The sequence below is a fragment of the Corvus hawaiiensis genome, chromosome 13, assembly GCF_020740725.1.
Source record: "Corvus hawaiiensis isolate bCorHaw1 chromosome 13, bCorHaw1.pri.cur, whole genome shotgun sequence".
Taxonomy (NCBI): domain Eukaryota; kingdom Metazoa; phylum Chordata; class Aves; order Passeriformes; family Corvidae; genus Corvus; species Corvus hawaiiensis.
In genome coordinates, this window is record NC_063225.1 from 5932772 (window position 1) to 5958353 (window position 25582).

The window sequence follows — 25582 nt, forward strand, 5'->3', positions numbered from 1 at the left end:
ACAGGTTAGTGGATCAGACAGCAGTGATTTCTGCCTTATCACAAATCTGAGGTTTGGTGATCAGTGAGGTGTAAGCATTTCTTCAGATACTTCAGCCTGCCTGGGAAAGACTTACAGCGGTTTCTTTGCTGAAAGGCTTTATACACTGTCAAACCTCTCCTGAGTCAGAGGGCTGCCTATCAATGGGCTGTTATTTGCTCAGAAAGCAGCTGTGTTTTCCCACTAGATGCAGTGGCACAGCCATGATTTGTAGCCGCTGTAAAATGATGATAATCTGATATTCACAACCCACCAGAGGTGTGGTCATGGGGTTTTGCTGAGCTGTACCTACTGCCCAAGCTAATACAATACCTGAAAAGTAGGCTGGAAATTCTTCTTTTAGTTCATCTGATCTCACTGTCCTCTTTGCTGTGGTTGTTGCTGACCCTGAAACATCCTGAGGAAGCTTTGGGGAGCTGATCCCAGCCACTGGATCATTCACACACCAGCATTGCATCTCACCTCTGGTGGAGCTCAGCCTCACACTGAAAACCCCAAGTGGAAGAACTGACACAATTTTCAAAAGTTTCATTCTCTGTATTTTTTTCAGTGACAGATTCGAGCAACAGTCTCCATCCTTAAGCCATTTTCTTCTTAACAAAGAGGCTTTTCAGGAGTGCTGAAGCACTCTCTGTCTCTCTTGTGAGGGAGCAATGTTCTCCGTGACAGTGTCTGTGCTGCACTGAGTCCGTGTCCCCTCTGCCAAATCATGTCCTCTACCCACTTGACCTTAAGAAGATGTTCCTTAGCTGACCCCACTCATGGGACAGTCACAGGAAGTCCATACTGTCCATTGGCCTGCAGACAGAAGGCCAGCATGCTGTGTTTAGAGGGCAGACTGTTGAATTTGGAGGAAATGCAGCAAAAAGATAATGCAAGAGAGCCTCCAGACTTCCATGTGAGAACGAGGGTCATGGAGATGGCTCCTCATTCCCATGAAATTTCCTTCTAAACCACTGGAAATGTGTATGGTGCAGCGAATCTACCTGCAGAGATTTTAGGATTTATATTCATGATTTCCATAGTCACCAATCCAAAACTAGTAAATAATCCTGAAATGTGACTCCTCTTCCCCCTGCTCCTTTGGATCACCTCTGTGGTCTGGGCTTCTTTCCCAAGAAAGCAGTACCTCTGCAGTTCTGAAGGCTGGGTGAGAAAGGAGATTGGGTGAAGCAGAGGTGAATTTAGATTTGCTGCCAATGATCCTAAATGCAGTGCAAGGGTTTGGAGCCACCAGGGAAAGGCTGAAGGGGGAAGGGTAATATACAGGATTGAGTGGGTGGCTAAAGTGACCACAGCCACACTATGGCTCTTCAGCTGCTTGTGGATCACGAGCAAATTTACCTTCTGTGGCTTCTTTTTCAGGGGCAGCCCCTCACCCTGCAGCAGAGGAACCCAGCAGAGCAGCAATCATTGCACATCACTCCTAAAGCTCTCCTTACCCCATGTGTGGGGGGTCCTGAACGTGAGATTTTGGTCATTGATTTGGAAAATCAGAAAATCGACCCTCTGAGAGGAGGCTGAGCTTCTCTACCTAAAGTAAGATCAATCAGCAGCCAGGTCAAGGGATGAAATCACAAATGCAGTGTGAGAGAGGAGTTTTGCTAAGCTTTATGTAGGGTTTTACCAGCTCCTACCACCCCACAGTGTGCAGGATGGGTCTTCCTTCCTTCTGCATTGGATGGTCTTGTACTTCTCTTAAATTTTGCTAGTGGTTAAAACATAGAATATTTTTTTCTAAAAATCTAGGAAGACTTTCTTGTACACACTCAGGTTGCAATAGAAATTTGATCTTGAAAGGCAAAGAGAAAAAAAAAGAAAACAGGATTTATAAAGGCTTAAAGTCAAATATTTACTTTCTCTACCTTGTTTCTTTGCATTTGTTTAAATAATTGACTAGAAGTGGAGAACCTTCTAGGTGAGATGAAGAAGAATAAATTTTTTTCAGGAAGATGTATAATAGGTGAAAGATTATTATTGGTTCTAAATGCAAAATAAAACCCAGCTTCAGGCCTTCTTTGCTTAGGACGAAAACATATTTTCATAATTTTCATGCATATGAAGGAAAGTGAATCTTTTTCTCCTGTAGTAATTGCATTTTTAGTCACAATTGCCTGCTATCTTTGCATTTCCCACAGGTGGAGATATTGGTTTTCATGGAGGGTTTGCTTTAGCTGTTCATCTCTCAAAACCCTTTGTGATATTATGAAATATCAGGCTGCCAAGTAATCAGTGTGGGTTTTTTTTTCTAATGAACACACATGCACAGGCAGTAATTTGTTTATTCAACTCCTTGTGCAGGGTTGAAATTTACTCCAAAAGCAAGCAGCAGCATAGAGAGAGCCCAGGTTAAGGTTCAGGGGAGAGATGGAGCCCCTTCCCAGGGACTGCCCTGGGAGCAGACCCAAAGGTCATTCATTCACTGGTAGTCCACAACACCACTGGTGGGAATCTGTTCAACTTCCCCCCATTCAAAGAGCTTTCATTTGGATTTTTAATTTCTTTTTCAGGAAGCTTCTCCTGTATCATTCATGAAGTCTCTTTGTCAGAATGGAAATAATTCTAATCACCTACGTTTATTCTTCCCCTGTTTGCTGTTTTTGTTGCAGTCTGATGAAACGAGTTTGGTCAGCTTCCCATTTGGTAATAGGCAGATTCACTTTCTGATTTTCAGTCACGCACAACACAGCAAGAAAACAGCTCACGGGGGTGATCAAAACACCTCACTGAAACCATTTCTGCTTATTTTGTGTTTTGTAATTATTCTTTTTCTCTTTTTCCTTCAGCATCATGGAAATATTGAGTCAAAATTAGGTTGCCAACAACACTTAAAAAGAGATGAACGATCTTAAATCCCTAGTCAGTGTTAGAATCCATAGGCAGTCCTACTAAACAAAAAAAAAAGAGGGAAACATTTATCCTCAGAATCAACATAATTGTCACAGTTATTTTTATTATTCTTTGTTTTACCTGCCAAGCTCTGAATTTCAGATTACTTTCCCTTTATTTTCTACTGGTGATGGTGAATAACAAGAGATGGTGAATAACAAGAAGTGTGAAAGCAAAGATAGGATGCCAGATTTGTGAAGAAAAAAAAAAATTAATCCACTTTGCTTTTCTGCTCTGGGCTCAGTCTGTTGAGAGGAGAGGAACATGAAGGTGAAAAGAGCAGAGAAACAATTTCTGAAAACCTGTGCAGTGGCTAGGGGGAACAGCATGAAAACAGGTCTGAAGCTGCTTCAAGTATTGTTTTATCCCTCTGATAACCTCACTCAAACCATCTTTCACCTTCATTTTAGAACCTGACACCAAAAAAAAAAAGCGGGGGGGGGAAACAGGCCAGTGAAGTGGGATGGAAAAGATTTTTCTATTTCCCAGTCCTTCCCAGAAATCTGGTGGTAACCAAATGGAACAGACCTATTCCCAAGGTGAACTGGGGGCTGTTCCCTTCATCAAGACCCAATTTGCAGCAGATTTCAGTTCTACAAGGCCAGAACCAGCTTTTGTCAAGCAGATCCTGTCCTAGAAGCTTAAAGAAAACCAAAAGTAACACCAGGCTGACAGTGTTGTCACCAGACTTGTGTCCATGTGGGGCTGTGGACACTGAGCAGCCAGCAAATTGTGGTCAGTGTGTGGAAAGGAGGATCCTGGGCTTAAACATCATGTCCTTCTGTGAGGAAAAGGGATCTGTGACATCAAAACTTCCATTCCTTCAGAGCAGAGACCTATCTCCCTGTCATGACTCTGAATTTGATGTGTTTTCAATGCAGTTTTATGTGATGGATGGCTTGGGCCCCCTACAATTTACCTGCCAAAAGTTAATGTAAATGCTCCAGAAGTTTGCAGAGGAAATGAAAGCCCAGGAAGTTTCTGAAGTCTGGGAGATAATTAGTGTGATTTACATCCTTGGCATTACAGGAAGCTTAACATTTCTCGTGTTCCCATGAAACGTTGCTGGAGAGGTGGGGGTTTGGGAAAATGATGTTGGCTGAAATGCATGGATCAGGATGCTTGTGGAGAGTGTGGCTGCTAACACAGATGGAAAGCTGATAACAGACTACAGGGGCTTCAGATCCCGCTGCTGCACAAGGACACACTTTTACAGATGCTGGAACTGCTGAGCTAACCACTTATCCTTTGAAAACTACTGCTTTGAATGGGCAAGAAATGTCTTTGCTATACTTAGAGGTGGATTATGTGATGGGAAAAAAATAGAAGGGCTCCTTCATGTGCCAGCGCATGAAACTGCCTCCAAGTCTTGCCAGAAAAGGAGAAAAGCACAGCAAAAGCTTCTCAAAATCTTGCTCTAATGAGAAGCAGGTGTGAATTTTGCAGAAAGGCAGGTTGCAGGGCAGCTCCAGGGAAAGGTGACATGCTGTTGTGATAGGCAAGGACTACACAGAGGAGCAGAGAAGTGGGAGCCTCTGGAATTCAGGCCTTAAGGTTTGACTTGTTGACACATGGAAACCTATTCAGTGCTCACTGTTCTCAGAGATCAGTCACCCTCATGGGGATGGAGACTGCACAGTCCAGCAGCAGGATTGCTGTGCATCTGCAAGGTCAGAGGGGCAACGGGGACAGGGAAAATGCTGATTGGGAGATAGGATCATCTGTAGAGTGGAAAGCCTCAGTGTTGGAGGCTCTGGGCCAGAAAAAACCCATGGGACAGTGGCAGACAGAAAGAGGGGATGCTGCTAGAACAGGGCTAATAGATTTCCATCTTTCCAGGTTATTTAGGGAAGTAGCCAGTGTAATGGTGCCTTTAATATTTTAAAATATAATTTAACTTCTCCTATTTTTGCCCTGTGTAACCTCTTCTTGCCTTCTCTCAAAGAGATTCCTTCTGTCCACACCGGTGAGTCGCCATGGAGACTACAGCCATGTGATGGCAAGACGTGACTCCACACTGCTGGAGCCTCATCACTTAATTATTTATTAATAGACTTTTACCCTCATAGCCTCAAGAGATGCAGCATCTTGTTACCAAGGCTGGGAGAGAAACAAGAAACAAAGGCACAAAAAACAGGGGAGAAAAACACAGGCAATTAGAAATAATTAATTAGAAGTACTATAAACATGCCAGGAAACATGTAATAGGAGTGGAAATTGAGCTCAACACCCTATAGGTCAATACTGTTTAGCTGAAAAAGTATCTGGCTAGGTAGAGAAAAGACACTCAGCATACTGGGAGGTGAAGTTTGTGGCCAGGGTCGTTCTGCTTGGTGCCCACTGCAATCCGCTGGGATGGGAACAGGTTGTTCTTGTTCTCAGCTGGAAATGTACCCCAACAGCTAAATCACATTGCCCTGCCTTTAAAATCTTGCCTTAAAGATTTTGATTCTCCAGGAACCAGCAGTAAGGACCATGGAGACTACAGGACCATGTGGCTTTGATGACCGGTCACAATTTCTAAATTGCAAGGAGACTCTGGCAAACCCTTGTGAAAAACTCTCACTCCCTGAATTTTTGATTAAAATAGGCCTGGCAAATAACAGGTCAATTCATAGGAATGAGTGCCAATTTATAAAAAAGGTCAAGATGCTCAGCAGGATTTCCTTGCTTTGTATTTGTTTTAATTGAACAGCTAATCCAGCCTATTATAATGGAAAATAAGTAGAGGCATCATCTTATTTCTGTCTCTTTACTTTTAGACTTCTATAAGAGCTACAGCATCAGCAGACCAGGTATTACTTTTTCTGAAAATTTATTCCCAATATAATTAAATCCCAAAAACTTTCTTGTGCCTGCTGCAGTTGGTGACTCTCAATGAGGGGGAGACTGAGAACAAGTTGGAACTCCAACAGGGCTTGTAAGGGGACATCTGTGCCCTCTAGATAAATATGAGACATGACAAGACAATGCACCAGGCAAGAAAAATGAAAATCCTTCCATAATGTGTCTTCAAAGAGGGGAAAAACTATAAAAATCCTTCAACCCCAAGCAGAATATAAAACAAAACTGGAAGAGTTGCATGGCACAGAGCCAAGCAAATTTAAGGAACAAATCTAGCAAACAATGAAACGTAACAGCTCTGACCAAAAACGACCATTAAATGTTAAATGCTGCTCTTGTAACTGACAACACCAACAACTTTAAAGGGCTGTTTTACTAGCATGTGTATGCGTGTGTAGGGAATACTTAGCCTCTCACAGAGCTGGCTAAATTTGTATTTCTTGTGTTTTGTTTTGTGCTTTTTTCTTTAATATTTATTTGGGTTTGGGTTTTTTGATTTTGAGGGGAACTCAAAATGGCTCAGGACTCAGGCTACCCCTTTTTCTTTGCTGTTCCACTCTTCTCCTATCCTCTTGTCTCTCCTCTAAGAATTCCAAAGTTTCTGTCAGTTTGTCTGATCAGCCCCTGTTGACTCAGTGTTGCATTTGTGAGAAGTCTTCCTTACCCATCTCCTTAGAGTTTTTTAGAAACAGTTCCTACCAGCTCTTGTATTCTCTGACACTAGCCAGGTGATTCTCTAATCATATTTAGTACAGCAAGATTAACCTGTCATTAAAAATATAATTGTTCTTCAATTTGCACTTCTTTCTGAAATGGAGGCTGAACTGAATGCCAATGCTGTGACTGGAACTTTGCAGCAAAGCCTCTGGCAACAAAAAGCTTATTATTTGCAAAAGAGGGGATCCTAATTGGAAAATATGATGGAGTGAAAATAGTGAATCCCCAGTAATCTCCTTCCAAAATGATAATGCATGCGGTATAATGAATATTAATGTATCATATTTATGAAATGGGGACACTGGAAAGCGCAAGATAAGTTTTCCTTCTCTCTGCATTGTACTTGGCAAATAACACTCGGTGGAGTCACATTCACCCAGCAGTTGTCCCCCACACCTCTGTTTCAGACACAACTGAACAAAAATGCACCCAGAATTTCCCTTATCTGTGACCTTACAACAGCCACCATCCCATCTCTGGCATTCCCTCGCCACAAGCCTCCTCTTGTTTGTTTGTTCATGACTCATTTCAATCAAACATGACACTCCTCACAGAGCCCTAATTATCCCTGTGAAGCCAGGAAGATACGTGAGCTTGGACCAACCTGGCTGAAAACGTGGTGTTATCCTAATATCCACTACCACTGCACACTAAGTACCGACACAAGTGATCTCTGAGAAAGGGATATGTTTCATTTCAAACCATTCAACTGGGTTTCAGAGTCAGGTTTCTCAGTCCCCCTAGACTCTCGAAGGCACTGGAACTAATGTGAGTTGGTGCTAAGACAAAAAATTCAGGAACTCATAATCTGGCCCTTGCTGTTTAGCTATTAAATGCTAAGAAGTGCCAGAGTTTTTCCTGAAGTCCTTGGCAGAGGTGCTGTCACCCAGAGATCCCCCAATATTGGCTAAATTCTTGTTTGCAGCACTGTAACTATAGCACATGAAATTTTCTAGGACAATCGACTCTCCCTTAAGTATAGTCATTACCTGTTCTGGCAGAGTTCTTTGTAAGTCTTTAAAAAATAATTCCCAGACAACTGAGGTTTATTGGAGAGAAATATTCTTTTATTTACTTGCCCTTTCTCACACTAATATCTTCCTGTTATCTGCTTCCTTTGGAATTAAGTGGTTAACGTATTTACTGTGCAGAAATGTAGATTTCCCTCGGCAGTCCTTTGGGGGATGAAAGGATAACTTCAGGCAGGTTCCCCTTTAGGTAATGCATCTGCCAGAACTATCTCAATACTTCTATAGGACAAATGAGAGTGACAGTCTGGGAGAGCAGGAAAGGAAGAGCCATCATGCTGATAAAACACCTGAGTGGGACCCCAGGGATCTGGACTCACTCTGGCCACAAACTTAGTGTGTGACATTAAGAAAACCATTTCATTTCCCTATTCCTTAGTTCTCTACCTGTCAAAAACTTTCCTTTCCCTCAACTCTTTTTCTACCATGTCGGTGTAAATCACAAGCTCTTAGGTATAATCTCTATCTCCTCCTGTCATGTTATTTAGCAGAAGGGAACACGGATCTTTGCAGGGGCCTTTAGAAACCAGAGCAGAGGTAACAATAACAGCGATGACAATGGGAAATACCATCCTCAGGACTACAAAGACGACTCACTGTCTTCTGATGTCAGTCCACATAATCGCCACACAGAATCCACACAGTGTTGCAATCACCATGTAGTCCCACCAGGATTACAGGAATGATTCCCCTACAAAACACCTCATGAGTTAGCACTTGTGAGGGGACAATTTGAAGGTGAGGGTGGCTCTGGGGCTGCCATCAATCTTCACAAATGTTGAACATGGAGTGCGACAGCAAGTCGTGTGCTCTGGCTTTAAGCCTGGTCCCTGCTACTTCTGCTAAAGTAAGGTCTCAGCACCTGCAGCTTAAGGGCTGTGGCACAGACAAGAGTAGTTTTGAATACATCCAACAGGGTGACACACACAGGACATAGAGTTCTGTAGGGACAGCAGGACACATCCCATTGCAATGGCTTTGGGTTGTGCTTTCTTCACCCTACCTCCAGCAAATGCTAGGATTTGCATCCACGTGTTATTTCAGAAAGCAACTAGCACTGGGAGAAATCGCCTCCCCCAGGCTATCCAAAACCTTCAGCCACTGCCATTCGGAGCAATCTCTATATACGGAATAATTATTTCAATCAGGAGATGTGTTAGAAATAGGATATGTGCAGCTGTTGTGTGGTTTCCTGCACTTCCTGGAATGGCTGCCTGGAAAAGTGGGTTAAAACCGTGGGTGGAAGGGCAGTTGTCATGGAAACTGCATCATTGGCAGCTTCATTTCAATCTTTTCTTCCTTCTGATAAATTTCTACCCATTTTGCCACTCTGAGCTTGTACTCTGCCATCTTGGTTCTGCCTTGCCTTGATCAAACGATCTGTGGTGCCACAAGTCGGGGTTTAGAAGTGAACCTAGCTGGATGAAACATGGAAAACCAGTGGAGAGGGCCACTAGCCGTGGAGGACAAGACTGTCACCTCAGGAGTTATTGACATGCATGTTTAACAAGTGCAGCTGAGAGTTAGGGTTCAAGATTTCCAAATATAATCTAAAGTGGCCTTGAGAGAATGAATTACCTTCAGTTGATTTTCAGTGGATTCTGTGGATTTCTAGCTTTGCTTTCCCCAAATATTCAGATTGCTCTGGGGCATCCAGACAATGTTCCAAAACCCCTAAAGTTTAATGAGCTTTTGTTCAGGTCATTATTCATTTAAAAAGAACAAAAAAACAACTTTCCAGAAGGTGTATTTCTTGTTATTAGCACTTTTCTACCTACTACTCTCAGTTTTGGAGGTAAACTAAAACCATGAGGTTCAGAAACCAATCAAACCATAAGAAAAATGAACAATTGGGACTAATGAACCTGAAAATGATTGGTCCAAATTATTGAATAAATATAGCACTTAAGAGTAATGAAGGTACTTATGCAGCACTGGGACTGGTTTCAGAGCTATTTGCCAACTAGACAGCAATCTAAATTTGCAGCAAATGCTGGGCCTGATTCATCACTGAGTTTTCTATCCCCAGGTGACTCTGGAGGCTGTTTTGCAGAGTAATGAATTAAGTTCATTACTCGAGATGCACGGTCCCTCTGCTCACACCAGCCCATCGCTTCCTGTTTGGTGACGTCTGGCAGAACTGTGTTGGTTTTTACACAAAATTTAACTTTTAATTTGTTTTCTGCAGAGGCAAGAGGCCATTGGCGGGGCACAGGAACAAGAGCAGAGCCCTCACGTGTCAGCAAACTGTGCTTTTTCCCAACTTATGGCCATTTTTCTGTTGTTTCCTGGCCATGCCTGTGGTTTTTTCTCCCAGTCCTGGTTTTATCTGAGAAACAGAACCACAGCCACAAAGACGGGTTTGTCTTGCATGCTTCCTTCTGCTCTGGGTCCTTAGAGTACTTCCCAGGGATGTCTGCAGAGGAACACCCTCAGCTGAGGTCTTGGGCTGATAGCAGTAACTCCAGAGCTCAAGACTACCAGAATTATTGTCCCTTTCCTTTCCAGCTCCAAACCCTCACTGTGCAAATGAAAACAGGATTGGGTGTTTCCATGCTGATTTAACATTGGAAACTTCCAATGTTTCAGCACCGAGATGCAAGTTCAGCACCGAGATGATTGCATTCAGTGCATCCTGTTTAACTGTTCTTCAAGCTCCCAGCAGTGGCTGATGATAACAATGGCTCTTTACCTTCGTGTGTGGCAGCACCTGCAGTGGGAGGAAGGCTCAGTGGCAGAGATGAACAGCCTTGGCTCCTGCAGGTTCCTGTAAATGAAACACTGCAGCCAAATAGAGGAGAAGAAAGGGGAGGGATGCATAAGGAAGAGCTCAGCTGCAAGGAGACCTCGACCCCCACACTGCTTTCCCTTTCCCAGCCGGGGAATAGAGCCCTGTCTGTCATGAGTCAGAAACCTGCACATCACATCCAGAGCCCTGTGGCTGGGATGTGGAAGGATTTATAAACATGTAGGCTGGACTTTTATTTCCTGATAATCTGGTTTAGTGTGACAAATAGCCCCATGAAAAGGACACCCGCTGGCTCTCACCGTCCACGTCACTTGGACAGCCTCCAGCTTCCCAGTGCCTGAGGTGCTGGCTTCCTTCCCAGCGCTTCCCTCTATCTGCAGCCCTCCAGCAAGTTTTCGTCACTCCAGCCTCTTCCAAGGCAGTGACCCCAATGTACCTGTCACATGGTGTTCTCCAGATAGCCATGGCACTTGGCAATGTGTCCCACAGCCAAGCACAGTTTGGGAACTTAGTGCTTCACTTTCTTTGTCATTCCTCTGCTCCTTCTCCTTGCTGCTGCCTTCCTCTCTCTCTGATGCTCCATCCAGGGAGCTCTTAGATGAGGCTTTAGGTTGCTCTCCACACACTTCTCTAACCCTACTACTGCCTTATAGTGCGATAACCAGCGACCCAGTCAGCTCCTTTACCATTCTGTGGAATGGGAATCTCATTTGCTTATCCTGTCACATAGCTCCAGGCTCGGTGTCTGCAGCTGTTAAATCCTGTTTAAAATCCCTCAGAAGGGAGTTCCAATACCACTTGCACCAGATGCTGGCCTTTACACACTCCATCCTCACCACTCAACTGGTTTCCCAGCTTAACCAATTCTTTACCTGATAATAAATCATGAAGCAACAGAAGGGAACCGTGTTTTGTTTTAAACAGAACTGTGGCAGCTCGATTCAATATAAACAATCCTGGCACTCCAAAGATTTCCAATTGATGGAATGAGCATTTGTGAGAATATCAAATAGCTCTTCTGAGCTCTACATAAGTCAAATGAGTTGGTCTGAACAAATCTTATGATTTCAGGGGAATCTTCAAAGAGGCCTCAGCCCATCTCAGAGTGCAAAACAATATTACAGCAAAGCAGAAATTGCTGAAACTTTCTCCTTTTTTTTTTTTTTTTCCAAGCAGCAACAGCAGGATGCACTGGGGTGGGCAGATGGTGCAGAATTTATCATTTTGCCTGGGTACTGTGAGCAAACCTGGTAGGTGTGTGCACCTGCAGGAAAGGTGCTCTCCATGCATGATATGTGCACAGGTGACATTCACACATGCATTAGTACATGACACACCCTCGTGTGCTGCATCCAAGAGCAAATGCCATTGTGCATCGCACACATTTTCATTTAAACCAGACTTATATTATGCCTGAAGAATCAGCTATTGCATTCTGTGAATCACTGCCATCCAGTTCTTACACAGAAATCATTAGCCTGTGGAAATACTCTTTTTTTCACCAGCAGATGAAGCCATATGCTCATCCAGAGGCAATTACTCGTCTAATGCAAGTTCTATAATAACCTTAAACAGTACAGAATAGCATAATTGTTTGCTTTAATAAATACTTCAGGACACTTTAGCTGCATTGTAAAATGGCTTCACACAATCCTGTTTTAGCTTCTTCCAGCCTGCCTGCAATGTTCTCCATCCTTCTGGTCATACATTTTTCCCCTTGGAATTTTGCAGTGATACCTAAGCAGAGATGTTTTGAATCACAAGTGTGAGCAGTTAAGAATCCTTTTCTATTTCTCTTCTAAATGACTTTCCATCATGTGTTGGACCCAGGTATCTATTAGGGTAAAATCAATAGCAGCTCCCAGAATAAAGAGAAAATACCCCAGACTTAATATACTTCATGCACAGCCACTGCAGCTGTATATCCAAAAGGAAGCTAATAGAGTGGCTCATTCTACAGGTTACTGATGTTTGAAGTAAGTCCATTGCTAAAATTGCTAGGAACAATGTAATTCTTAGCATTACAACCAAAGTAGGACTCCTGCTTCTTTGCCTTTATAGGTACATCAGAGCAGCAATGATTTCTCTGGCCTCAGTTCTTAATATCTGAACACCTGTCCATGTTAAAATTGATAACAGCCAAACAATATCCTTCTTCCTTTCTCCATTCCTGTGGGAATGCATGTGAGAAGTTGTATGTTGAGTAACAGATAGGAAATGAAGAAATACATCCCTTTGTTGGGACTTCAGCATCCCACTGCCTGTTCACGTTGGACTGGTAGCAAAGGTCAACGACCCTCTACTATTTTCTGTTATTTTTCCTTTTCTAATATTTCAGGTAGATCCCATGCTCTTTTCTCCTCTGAAAGCTGTGAAGGAGCCAGCAGCTTGGGAAGGATCCTCTGGCTGACGAGAGCTGTTATTTAAAATAAAATTATTCTCTGGAGAACCAAAAGTTCATTGAAGACCAGCTGAGTGACACCCTTGGCACTGAGCTTGCATGTAACTGCAACCTTTGTTCTTTAGGGCTGGCTGGGTCAGGCACACACGGAGAGCAGCAGCTTTGTTCCCAGTCCCTCCCATGAAGAGTAGGGCACAGCAGGACTCCTGGCTGCATATCAATCAGGTTGCTCCAGAGAAAACAGTGGGAAGATATTCCTTCTCTCCCTCCCAGGTCCTGCGATGGGACCCGTCCAGAATACAAAGCACATCCTGTGTCCAGGAAACTGCAACCAAAAACCACCCGGAGCCATAAATATCATGGTTGCAGCACATTTTAACAGTATGTAGATGGACAAAACAGCAACAGCATTTATAATTCAGGAACACTAAAGAAAATATACCACTTTCTGGAAAGCACAGTGGTGCTCTCCATCTGCCTTATCACTGGACTCCAATGGTTGGGTGCCCACAGACCTTTTGCATTAAATTTTACACTGATTTTTATGGCCAGTTATTGCACACAGTGTCTGAGCACTCCAACTGCTCTGTCTCCTCCCTGGTGTGGTGTGAAATGAAGTTCATGGCAGTGGTGTAATGGATGGCTCGGACCAACTCCAAAAGCGGAGGTTTATCAGGTAATTATTTGAGGGGAGTCAGAAAATGTGGTCTTTTATGTCTACATTTAAAAACTTCATTAGGTTTGGAAAGAGCCAAAACATGTCATATCATGGGTTCCCAGTGCTTATTACTTCAGCCCCTTTTCTTTTTCCTCCCTTTCCCTTCCAGAGGAGCATTTCTAGGCCTTTGTTTTGCTGGGAGGAGCCCAAAGCCAGCGTCCCATCACTCACAGCCCAAGGAGAAAGTATCTACTGGAGCCCACGTAGATACTGAGCTGGATGCTAGAAAAACACAAGTTTTATAGCAGCTGGCAAACCCAAGGCCTGCACACCTCCCTTTATAAGCTCTAATGTGACTTTCAAAATCAAAAGGGCCAAGGCTGCCTTCGCCACATATTCAGTAAAGATGTGCTCATACTGCCTTGTACTCTGGGACCTTCCCTGCAGGAAGAGGGATAGATTTTTAGCAGGCCCTGTTGTGATGGGACAGGGGATCATGGTTTTACATTAAAAGAGAGTAGGTTTAGGCTGTGTATAAGGAAGAAATTGTTTACAATGAGGGTGGTGAAACACTGGCACAGGACCCAGAGGGGAGGTGGATGCCCCTTCCCTGGAAATATTCCAGGTCAGGTTGGATGGACCCTTCTAGCTGAAGATGTCCCTGTTCAGTGGGGGTTCGACAAAATGACCTCTAAAGGTCCCTTTCAACCCAAACCATTCTGTGGTTCTGGTAAAGGCTGTTCTCATGCTGACTTCAAGGAGAACTGCCCCCTCACAAGGAAGGCACAGCAGATTTGGATTTGCATAGGCTTGGATGGCATATTTCCATGTTTCAGGATCTTTTTCCTTAAAAAGACTGCACCACCAAAATAATAATAAAAAAATAGTGTTGAAACATTTTCTAAGGTGCAAGTAATGAGTTAAAAAGAAAAGGAAAAATTCCACTGGATTTCTACATGGCATTTGCCTCTCTGAGGTACAACTGGATGGTGGTTCAGCCTGGAAGGGGAATTGGCGATGCTGGACAGTTGCAGGGGGAATTGTGCCTTTTCTATACATCTCATTTATATCTATCTGAGAAGAGCTGGGCCCATTGTCTCGAAATTGCTTTGAGCTAGAACAGGATGAGGCAGGCTGTGGATACATGAGCTATTAGAGCTATTAGTGATGGTGATGTTAGACAGTATCGCTTGTCTGTCTGCTTTACAGTTATAAATGTGTATCATTTAAAATACAATAAGGGGCCAGATGCTCAGCTGGTGCCTGACATCTATCCACCAGGTTCTCACTGCCACAGCTTTAGCATAATTCACTGTCTTTACAGGGAAGATATATATATATACATACATACATATATATATATAAAGTGTTTCTGATTTTGAGATCCAAGCTATGTCCATGACATGTGAATTCATTGTCTGCTCACATCTCCATGGAGTGGCGTGTCATTGTGCATACACTGCCCTGAGATTACAAACTGGGAGTTGAAAGGAAGGTCCAAATAATAAAATAAGGTCTTGTTACTAAAAATCTTCTATGAGTGCTTGCTTGTTCAAAGACAGAAAGTTAAAATTATTTTATTTTTAACATGCTAGGGACTGAGTAATCCCTTCTCTGCCAGCCTGGGCATCATACTTCTGCAAATGCCAGTTTAAGAGGAGAAAGGGAAGATGAAGAGCTCTATGAATCACACTCCTTGGGTTCATGTCAACTATGTGCTTGCATAATGCCTCTGAACCAGCTGCTGAGTATTATCTCTAGTTTCTAATCCTCTAATTTCAGAGTTCTTTTGTGCAGATTATTGCTAAAAACTTCATGTAATTAATATCAATTATTTAGATTTGCAGTTTAATCAGTGTCAGATATTTTCCAGCTCAGAAAGCCGTGCTATTCCTGTTGCCGTTATTATTAATTTCTAGTCTCGGTCACCCAAATAGATGATAATAAATACAAATGTAGATTCACTTGATACCAGGACTGTGCATGACACGAGCTGATAAAAGCCAGGAAACTCCTGACAATCACATTTTTGTTCCTGTTACTCTGCCTGAATCTGCCCAGTCTGACAAATCTGGTCTCAGTGAAGCTTCAGTGTCCCTTTGTTGCTAGGTGCAGTCAATTATTTTGCTGTTGAACCACTCTGAATGAGCGCATATTTAAATACTACATTTGCTCACACAAATGATACCCTGCTCCTCCTCCTACTCCAGATCATTCTCACACCTAGATCACAACCCTCACATCATTTTGTTTAAAACTGTGGTCAGCCATGACTGCTGGATGTGAAGTGCAGTCATGGAATGATCAATATATGTCTACACCCGTTGTATTAGGAAACACAGCCACATTTTTTTCAGATCCAAAGCCAGATGGATAATACCCCACGACCTAAGGGAGAGATTTCCCAGAAAAAAAATATGTGTGGTTTACCCAAGAACAGGCAGGCTCGTACTGGCAGCTCAGGGAGTGGAGCTGATGTGTCTCAAGCCCACTCACAGGTTCAAGCCTCATGCCTCAAGTACCCCATGCTTTACCAGCTCTGACTATTCAGTCACAGCCCCCTGCCTCCCCTCTTGCAATTCCTGGCATCAGATAGTTCAAGATGCTGCAAAGATTAACCCTGGCAGATGTAACCATGTGTTCAAGACTGGGGAGCTGGAGGAGGGAAAGCCAGTGCCTGGAAGATGGAAGTGAACATCTTTGGAGCACACAGCTTGCCTTGGGGTAGCACAACTACGGCACAGGTGTGCACGGGAGATGAGCTTTTGCCGCCACCAGCAGATTTCCCAGGTTTGAGGGCTGTCTGGGAGGAGCAAAATGGAAATGTCTTCCTGTGAGAGGGTATAGAAATACTTGATTTTTGTAAATATTGAAGCTAAAAAGGCACAAGTAGGTACTGCAATAGCCTCCTACAGTATTGTTTTATGACAAACTGTTTAGGTGCCTCATTTCATGCCAGATGAGTTTGCCTTTGTAATTTCAGGTTGTGTTTTTTGTTTATTTATTTTGGAAGTTTTACTTTGCACATCATCCAGTCATTTACTAGTACCTGAAGGGGTAGAAATTCTTTGTTTTACTGATTTTAAGAAATTCCAGCAGGAATTTTATGGAAAAATTTTATGTGCACATACTCTGCAAACAGGTGCAGGAATGTAATATGCTGGTGGGGAGATCCTCCTTATCAGAAATATGAGGTTTTCCCTTTATTTCACCAACCCTCTTCTAGCCAAGCTGCAAACAGAGAAAGAGAAGCACGTGGAATTTCACAGTGCTTGTACTTCCAGACTGTGTAGGAAATTGTAAATATGGCATGGCTTAATTTACAAGCACCTAATTTTACAGCCCTAACACCCCTTCAATGCAGCATTTTGCACATAATGCAGGACTTATTCTTCTTGGTGCTTAACCCCTACTTGTGTGTGCCAAAGTTGCAGTGACTGCTGACACTCAGGTGTGGGAGATCAGACCTGGCCAGAGGTGACTGCCCTGGCCACAGGAGCACAAGCAGGAGAGGCAGGGGGACCCTGACTTGCCTTTAGAAAGGCTCCGGGTGTGGGGTGAGAAAAGTTCGTGTCTTGCCTACCTTTTCCTTGATCCTGAACAAAACTGCCAGTCTTAACTTTTCAGCCCAGTAAGTGCATGCAGAAAAATTTAAGTTTTTTTATTAAAAAAAGCTGGGGGAGGCAGGGGGGGAGGAGGGAAGAAATACAAAATCACATCCCAAGTGATGACTGTTAATAATAAAACTCATCATTTTGGAGCGAGAGAATGTGGCTTTCTGCACTTTCTAAGAGAGCATCAGCAGAACAGGACAGAGTGAATATTATCTCTAAAAGCTACGCATCATTCTCTTAAAATGTTAATGTTCCATTTCTAGCTGAACAAATAAACCTCTACAAGTTGGATGCAAGTAGCACTAATGAATCAGAGTGCAGACTGGGAAAACAAAGAACCAGACTCTGACTGCAAAAAAGCATCTTTCAAGGAATAAAAAATAATTAAGTCATTATTTAAAAATTGTTCCAGTAATGTGCCGTGAACAAAGGGCTGTTAGCTTGAAAGGACCAAACAGCTTTTATTTCAGGGTATTTTATTTGCTGCAGGAATATAAACAAGATCCCCAGCAAACCCTTCAATCAGAGCATGCGTTAGTAAAAAATTCAGAAGCCTTTTCCCCATTTCCCATTTCCTTGAGATGGTTTCTTTTCTGTTTTGCCTCCCTAATGTATTTATAGTGAGTGTGCAGTTTCCACGTGGTTTAACATACAAGTCAAAATCGGGTGGATGCAGGCAGCAGTGCTTCATGGCTTGGTTTTATGGCTTTCATTGAGTTCCTGGTGCCTCAAAACCCATTGCAAAGATTAAGATAATGCAAGACCTGATCTCATATATGCTCATGTTGAGTGTAGTGTTGAATGAAAACCCCAGGCTATTTTCATCATCCAAGCACTCAGGTTTATTATCTGTAACACATTCCTGCCTAAAAGCGCTAACCAAGGTTGTGTCAGACACTAAAGAGCCACCTGGAGTTCTTGCCCTCAGGAGGAGCTAAACTGGACAAAACCAGGAGCTGGTGAGAAGGCAGAGATGAAGTGATTCATGAAGGGATGCAGAGCAGGCCAGTGGTACACATGTAAGCCCGCCTGCATTTAATAACTGTGTCCTGGTGGCAGCACCTTCAGGGATGACACCGGGTGTTGGCACTGTGCTTTTCAGGAAGCAAAGTGCCTTTGGTTTGTTTTCTCAACTGCACAGCTCCAGGAAGTTCGTATGACTGCATCTCCCGTGCTGACAGAGATCCAGAGCCCTGCTCTGGGCATCATTTCAAAGCACACTTTCACCTCCATGTTCCTGCTGATGTCCTGGTGTCCCGTCTGTGGAATGGCACTGCTCAGTCCTGCCCAAGCTGCTGAGAAACCTTGAGCCAGCTCTAAAAGGCTCTTGGACTCTTGAAAAAGATGGTGAAAAACACAGTCACAGGAATCTCCTCAGGAAAGCTGTGTTTTAGAGGAATTTCAGTCTACTTTCCCCATCCCCAATTTTGTGGCCTTTAGAATAGGTTGAATTCACTCTCAAAATCACTATTGTTATAGAGCTTCTGCTTTCCAGCCTATGCTCCCCAAATATTTCAGTTTCTCTTCTCTACAGAGAAAATTCAGAAGAAAAATGAGTGATTTCTGAAGGAGGACCCCAGTATTTTGAAATTTCTCATTAAATGAAATTTCCCTTCCTAAACCGCTTTTGTAAATTGCCCCATTGCAACATTTTTTGGTGAACAATATAATTCATATGAGAGCCAACACAAGGAGGTTGAAACAAAGTGCTTCAAACTTACCCAAGCAGAATGTTAAATAAAAGTCAGATGAAATTGATACTGTCCCTTGAAACACTCAGATTGTCAGAATCAGCATTTTCTCATAGCAAGCTGTTCCATATCCCCTGCTGGCAGCAGGCTTAGAGACATCAGCTTTTTCTGGAAAAGCTTTAAGTGCTGGGTATTATTGTTGTTATTATTATCATCAATAATATGCAGAGGAAATGGAGCTGGAAAACAGAGGCAAGGGGATAGATTCTGCTACAGCATTCTATGCTCACTAGTAATATGGCTTTAAATTCACAGAGGTCCAAAGGAGAGGAGAATTCACTTCTACAAAATACTGTCCACCTCTCTTTCCCTCCATGTTTCTACTTATGAGTACATCAGGTGCTCTCAGCTCACTGCTCTGCTCTGGTGGATTCATTCACATGCCACCACTGCCTGACATGACATCAAAACTAACTCCTTAATGCTCCATTTGTGGCTTTTGCCATTTTTTTTTTCCCCATTTGCATAGAATAGAAAGGTAACACTGATGCTCAGGAGAAGGAAGTCTTTGGACAGCACTTCAGTTAGCTAAGTGGACTCCTACAGGGTGACTAGGCCACTGCTGCTTGTAAGCTGCACAGATTCACTCAAATATCTGGTTGACAAGTGCAATTTAGAACTCTTTAGGATGGTTGTTAGCACACACACATGGTTGTGTGCCCACTCGATGAGCAATCCCATTAGGTGGCTAAGCCTGGATGGCAGGGAGAAGTGGGAATGAGAGTGGGGCAGGGTGGGTTGGTGTCCCATGGCACGAGCTGCTCTCTCAGTGTCAGAAGGGGGTTTATAGGAGGATACAGAAAACCAGGCATAACTCTGTCTCTGAGGGTTCCCAACCCATCTGGGGAGCCTGTGACTGACCACAGCGCTGTTCCTTCCTCCATGTGCCATTAAGTCCCCAAATTAAAATTATTAATATATTTTCCTTTTGAAGGGATTAATGACACACGTGTCCGACCCGTGTCCTGGTCCTTCATGCATGAAATGTTTTGTCTTCCCCTTTAAGGAGTTTATTGCCTCACTGACCTTTATACTCTGCAAAGAAGCATTTTAATCTCCCACACTGCTGGGCTGCTAAGTGGTTTCTCATTTGGCTTGTGCTGCTCAATGGTCTTTCCATGTTGACAGGCTCTATCAAGTCACTGGAGTTAGTCTGAAACTGTTCTAAGCTGTTATTTTCAGTAATAACACTTCCATTTGTTCCCCAGGCTCGCCGCGCCCACAGGAGGTGGGAGGAGACGTGGAAGCACAAATTCTCATTAAAAGAAAAAGCAATTTTCTTTGGGAATAATGTACCTCAAGGCAACCAGAAAGGGTCAGAGCACTGGATCCAGTATGAGGAGAGCTGAGACTGGAAATCTTTAATCAATTCTCCCATTGAGGACTTTCCTAAAATGGTATTTATCACTCAGACCTGTCAGGAAGTCTCTGTGAGTCTAGGGAGTGTGCCAATATGTTATGGATGATGTTGTAATTGTTCACTCCTGTCATCATCTCTTCGTGTGGCGTTTGTACATAAACAACTTGTGAGTGCTCATCCTTCAGCACTATTTTCTGTGTATTAGTCACCAGTCATGTGACTTATTTCCCTTGAAAGGAAAGGGGGGGGGGGAACTAAGAAACATCTTAAGAAAACTCCCCATGGAAGACAGAAAAACATACATTTTTCACTGAACTCATCTCATCATCACATAAAATTTGGGAACAGCCAGGTTGTGTGAACTGCATGCCAGAGACAAAGCCTCACCCGTCAGGGGGTGAGGGAGGTTGTGCCTGCTTGATCAGATGGCAGAGCTGTTCAGACAGCCCAGGAAATTCCCTGGCCCTTCTATCAGAGAAATTAAAATGAACCTTTCCCACCGTTCTCTGCTGCTGCTTTATCCTCTCTGTCTCTTTTCTTGGCTCTGCATTCTGGAGCCTTGAAACCCAACATCAGGGACAGACCTAATGGTATTTCCAAACTCCATTTTTTTTCTTTTTTTTTAGTTAGAGATGGTGAAACAAAACCCTCTGACTGTGAGGCCTTTGGTGCAACTTCCTTTTGCTGCTCAAGTTCTTGTTGGTTAGAAATAACTGCAAAATGTTCCCCAGTTCCACCCTGTCTTTTCCCTCTGTGCCCATTACATAAGGCTGTTTTGATAAGCCTTTGTGATGAAATCATATACACACATAGTGCAATAATATCAACCTCATAATGACTAGGGAGAGGATAAAAAATGTCGGCTTTATCAAAAAAATGATCTCTTTTAACAACAAATTGTAACTAATTAGACTTTGAATGGGAAATCAAATGAAAGTGCATGAAGGCTCAATTTTCCATACAGCTGACGTTCTGACCTTTTTAGGAGTGGGAAAGAAAATTATTTTTAATTAACATGACTAATCATTTCCTGTCATTTTCAGATAATTGGCTTTGTTGAAAAAAATGAGCTGTTTTGGGGGGAAAAATAGGGAGGGTGACAGTGGCAGCTCTACTGGCATGTTTAACCTTTTAGATTCTGCCTGCAAAAGGAATCTTGAATCCTTGTTAGCGTGGTGAAAAGGCTTTACATGGAAATTTGGTGTCCTACGCCTCTTCCTTTCCATATGGCTCATACGAATTCATGCATAGGGAAAAATTATTTGACACACTGCTAGACTTCTTTCACTTTGAACCAGTCCCTCGTTAAGAAAATGGTTTAGCTAACAGACTGTTTTCTGATACATCTTGAGGTCACACACATGATCTAGGACAGAAGGTCAGATCCTGGAGTCCTCAATACATTCCGCTCCAGCTAGTTGGGAATTTGGCTTGTCTGAGAGTAGCCAGCTTTTATTCTGACTAAACAACAAGCAATTGAAGGTGGCCAGACCAAGTGCTGTAAAGACTGTTTCATTGTACCTGCTCGCTGGAAATGTGGAAGTGAAAATCCTAGGAAAACAGAAATCCTAGGCCATGGGGTGTGAATTCAGTCTCTTTTAACCAGCAATGAAACCTGGTGTGTTGGAGGCTTTCCTAGGCAATCGCTGCGAGGATTCAACGCACACTTCAAGGGACAGGCAGAGTTGTTGGAGAGAGACCAAAAGGAAAGCAGGAAGATCAAATGACTGAAACACGATCTGCAAGCAAAGACTGAACAGCCTGGGATCGTTCAGCTGAGAGAAGAGAAAATTCAGTGGGGAACTTAGGTTTTGAATAACATTAAAAAGACACTGAGAAAGGCGGTAACCTGTCCTCTGCTTTCAGTTAGTGGGGTAAGTAGAAGTGAGAATAAATTGGAGGAAAGTCTCAGAAGAGATGTCAGGAAAAACTTTCAAGTGATGAAGAGAGCAGAGCACCAGGAACTCAGTAGAGTCCCCACCTCTGGTAGTTTTAAATGGGACAAACATCTGTCAGGGATGACAGGAGGACAGTTCCTCCTGCCTTGGGGCAGGGAAATGGATCTGCTGCTCTGCTGTAGTCCCTTTCAAATGTGATTCCCATAATTGTACAGGACAAAGAATTCCTGTTTGATATCAGCAAGAAGGATAAGGCTCTAAAATAATGAGCGGGTTTTGAAACAAAAGGAAGACAGGAGCATATAGCAGGTGAGCAGCAATCAACACTGGATGTAAATGAAGGCACAAAAAGCCCTGGTTAAGCAATGGAGTCAATACACACAGACCCTTTTCCACAGCAAGGAGCTGCTGGCTGTAGCCTGGTGCCTGCTTGTGCAGTTGTCTGCTGGGTCAGGATGCCCAGAGGTTTCTCAGGCTCTGGGGTTGTTACTGGTACAGCCATAAAATGATTCCTGATTTAATTGGCTTGACTTGATGCTATCTGTTTTCTTTTGGCCAGTGTGGATTGTGAAACCAGGCTGGTGGCATTCACCCTGGTGTCTCCTGAAATGACAGTGATGGAGTCACTGACACAGGGAAGGAACAGCTCAGCCTGTTACTGCTTTATTCAGGAGAAAGGAACTCATTTAATGGCTCTTTCATTCAACCCCTACCATGAAAAATAAAACTAGAAAAAAAATTGGGTTTATATTAAATTTATACCTCATGTAAAAGAAATACCTCTGGCTTTCAATTTTTCCAACCCCATTTTTCTCCCGTTGCCTCCACTTACAGAGCACTCCAGCTGCTGTAGGATGAGGAACAAGCAGGATAAATTCCTAAACTACATAACAGCAGCAACTCCTGTCCTTTCCTTTTATTTAACTGACATATTCCATAGCTGAGGAATCCCCTCTTTTACTGATTTCAAAACCGTGTAGTCATTTCTATTCATGAAATAGATCAGAACAAGTTCCACTAATGACTAAGAGATGTATTTGGGAGTTGAGAATTCTGCAAATTAGCAATCAAACACAATAAAAAAAATCAAAGGTACTGCATTACAAAATACACTTTGTTCATTTACTTTAACAAGTATCACTTATTTTCAATTATTTACAGTGCTGGTTAGTGTGCTCATAAAGTACTGTGGCATATTGAGTTAAAAGTAATGGATTCCTAGTGCGGGGAAATCTCAGCAGAGCACTCTGCTATTAAGCACTGGTAAAAATGGAAAGGTAATGTTATGGTGGGCTGCTTTCTGGGCTTTTTTTTTCTTGTTGTGGAACACTTTTTGATGGGGTGAAGATAATTGGGTCTGCAGATTAAGGGAGTTAAGAATTTGTTGAGTTCTCACACTGTGAAGAGTTTTGTAAATTCCTACATCAGTCTTTGTCTTCCAGCTCATCTCTCCCTTTAACAAATCCAGCGTTCAGTGCCTTATCTCAGGGTGTCCTTTCCAGTCTGAATTCTCTGGCTTTCTTCAGCTGCTCATCATTTAAAGACAGTTATTTTTTTGGCATTTCATTTCCTGCTTTTTTCCTCCTCCTCTTGCATCTTTTATAGATGGTGATAAATGTGAATAACAATGTGCCCAGTGTGAAAGACAGAGTGTAAAACCCAATTCCATTTGATTTCTCTTTTATTCTGACTTTAAGCCTCAGATTTGCCCATGTCTCACTCCCCTGGACCTGTCTCCTGAACTAAAGAGTGACTCTTAAAAGTGATTGCTGTGAAGAAATAGATCTCAGAACCAAGAACATTCCTAATAATTGTTGAAACTCATTTAAATTTTATTCCCCACCCCTGATATATGGAAGCAGCTCAATGCTAATCAGGAAAGGGAGAAAAATCACCTTAATTTCAGATAATCTATTTTCAAAATCGTGTTGAAGGCAGCAAAAGGCTCTGATAATTTGCACATGGTGTAAACGGCAGAGGAAGAGAGGGGCCGGCAGACAGGGAATACTGAGCCACTTGTCTGCTTCCATGCGTCACTGCTGACACCTGCTGCGGAGCCGCCCGGCACGGCCGCCTTCCCAAAAACCGGGAAAGGGCTGGCTCCTCCCGCTTGGGAAAGGGAGTCCCAGCGTCCCGAGCAGGAGGGTCAGCTTGGCCACCCCGGGAGGAATGAAGCAGGTTTAACAGCAAGGAAAGAGCCCAGCTGTCTGGGTTTGGGAGGAGAGGCTTTCTCCAGCTGTATGATGCCTTTTCCTGGTCTTAAAATCAAGAGTCATACATGGTTAGAAGGGGAAAAGGGATTTTACCTTGTTATTTATTTTAAGGATCCTTAGGTGCACACGTCCAGGTTATATGCATCGAGATGCACCCCACCGAGTGTATCCCCCCAAAGATTGGGTATATCATTATAGGTGTTACTAATTAGCATATCTATCAGAGATTCCCCAATGAGAGGCTCAAGTGAGCCCCCCTCCCCAAGGAACGTTCCCCTGGATGGTTCTATCTTGGTTTACAGAATGTGTTCTGGAGAGGACCTTGGGGTCTGGGGCGCACTGATCCCTGGCTACGAAGCTTCTAAAATGTTTAGTCTCTTAGCTTGACAAACAAGTCCAAGAATGTAGGCAAAAAGCACTGAGAATACAGAAGTTGTAAAAAGGTATAACAGGGGTATAAAAGAAAAGGCAAAAAATCCTCATGGCATCAGTATACTGCTTTCTTTTTTCTATTTTCTTTTTCCCCAGTATTCAGGTCTTTTGCCTGTTTTTCAATATTTGCTTGACATCTTGATAACCAGAGGGTTTTTTTCACTATCTCAGACTCTGAAATAGATGGAACTGAGCTACCCTTGGACCCTGGCCAGAAGAGAAGGAATGAGCAGCAGGTGATGCTGTAGTCAGAGCTGATATAGATTCAGGTCAAGGTTGGTTTAGAAATAAAAGTGACCAGCTCAGGCAATGGCTGTTTCTTTAGCACATCTTGCTTGCTCGTATGGGTTAATCTGGTTGGTGGCTTCCTGCCAACATGTGGGAGTTGCTCTGGCAAACAGTGTGGTTTTCTCTGAATTCCTGATGTAAAATGAGGAGTTCTCACCTGCCATAAACCTTCCTGCTGTAAAAAGCTGCTCAGCACAAGGAGATGCCCAGCAGAGTTATCATCATTATCTGATGTGACACAAGAAGCATTTAGTAGGAGTCAGCTTCCTTTGGTGTGGTGATAGAGTGAGGATTCTGATGGACAACTTGCATTAACATCATAGACCTTGGGAGAGGAAAAAATAGAAGAGAATTTTCTCTTTAAATGGATGTTTGATAAAAGAACAGAGGCAGGTAATGGCTAGATTTGCTTTGTTAAGCAGCTGTCCAGAGTATTTGCATTTTATAATTGTTCCTGCAAAATTTGGTGTGAGCTGAATATCAGCTTAGCTTTCCTGTGCTTCTCTCTTCCTCCTGTGTGGAGTGCCAGAATGTTAAATAGCTTCAGTTCCATCATGCCAGGTCCATCTTGAGCTCTGGTCATTCTTCCACTGAGTGGCAAAGCAGATGCCACCCCTCCTTCAGTGAGGGTCAAGGGGAGAAGTCCTTCAAGAGCCACCCCTGGGGATTGTGCAGCACAGCTCATCCCCCTGCCCCAAACA